Raw genomic sequence first — 1755 nt, forward strand, 5'->3', positions numbered from 1 at the left:
CTAGGGTCACTAGAGAAGTAGGCATTCCATTTTCCAAAACAGGGAATATGGGAAGAAAGCCTGATAAAAGCAAGAAAATAAGATTGTTTTAGGACAGTTTGAATTTGAGGTACAGTCAGAATTTTCAGGTTGAGTTGTCAATTTGGAAGTTGGAAGAAAAGTTGTGGATCTCAAGAGAGAGGTATGAAGGCATTGATTCAGGACTTGGCAACAACACAGATAGTTAAAATGGTGGCATGTTATAGAGAGCCCAGGGAGACTATGGAGAGAAAGGGATAAAGGAGAGAACACTGAAGACTCCCAGCACATAAGAAGCACAATGAAGTAAAGGAGCCAGTGAAGAAGACAGACAAGCAAGTTTTAGGGAGATAGGAAGAAAAAAAATAGAATGTGGTATAATGGGAGTTGAAAAAAAGGAGTTGTTAAAAGCATCATAAGCTAGTAAGCTAACAATTGAATATCCTTACTGGCTTTGGGAGTTAGGGGATACTTGATGACTCCATCAAGTCATTTTCAATGGGACAAAGCCAATTTTTAGCAACTTAAGAAATGAAGGAGGAGAGACACCATATACTGAGTTCCGTTAGATGTGAAGGTATGAAGTATGAAGTAACAAAATGTGATAAGGCAATAACCAAAGAGGAATGCCACATTATTTAATATTTCAATTTTGTTTCTTAGGTGAGAGATATCAAGTATGTGTATATTCTTAGGGGAAATGATACATTGAAAAGCAGTTAAAGTAACCCCCTTTGAGGAAGGGGGTATTTGATAGAAGTTATTTTTAATCCAGATGAGTTGCAGGTATTAAAAAAAAAAAAGGTGATAGAATTTTTTGAACAGTGTATGAAAGAAGGCAAGATTGAATGAGATTCTCTCTCTCTCTCTCTCTATATATATATATATTTTTTTTCTGTTGTTAAGAAACTAGATCAGCAGTTGGGATATGGTGAGAGGAAGGGACTTTTGAAGAAATGGATACGTATTTGGCACGGAAAAAGACTTGAACAAGTGTACACTGCAAGATTTCTGAGCAGTATTCAGGGCCCATCTGTGGTCAGACACCATAACGCTTTAATGTCACTGTTATAGATTTAATTGTGCCCTCAAAAATATGTGTTATGAATCCTAACGCTTATTCGTGCAGATGTAATCCCATTTGGGAACAGAGTTTTCTTTATTGTGTTAATAAGACCATATCTGTGTAGGGTGTGTCTTAAACCAATAACCTTTGAGATGTAAAACGAGCACTTCAGGCACAAAGAAGCAAGCAGAGATGGAGGGAAATAGATGCCAAGCCACGTGGAGATCGCCAAGGAACCTAGGAACAGAAGCTGAAAAGAGACAAGGACCTTCCCACAGAGCCTGTAGAGAGAAAGCCTTCCCCTCAACCTGGTACCTTGATTTCAGACTTCTAGCCTTCTAAACTGTAAGGAAATAAATTTCTGTTCATTAAAGCCACCCACTTGTGATACTTCCGGTATAGCTAACTAAGACGATCACCATTATTAACAAATTATTTTTTCCCAAGTATGGGAATAAAGAAAACAGTGGGATAGTTTGATTCAGACAAGAAACTTTGGTTTGGATAAAGTTGAAGAATAAGTGAAAGGGGTTTGGAGGTAATACAATAAGATTTTGGAAGTATTAAAACAAGAGGTCTTGAGTGAATATGAAACAAAGGAAGGCATGAGCAGATTTGAAGTCCTAGAAGTGAGTGTGTGTCCAGGAAAAAAGAGAATCCCTTTTTTGGCT

The sequence above is a fragment of the Elephas maximus genome, chromosome 10 (genome assembly GCF_024166365.1).
Source record: "Elephas maximus indicus isolate mEleMax1 chromosome 10, mEleMax1 primary haplotype, whole genome shotgun sequence".
Classification (NCBI taxonomy): domain Eukaryota; kingdom Metazoa; phylum Chordata; class Mammalia; order Proboscidea; family Elephantidae; genus Elephas; species Elephas maximus.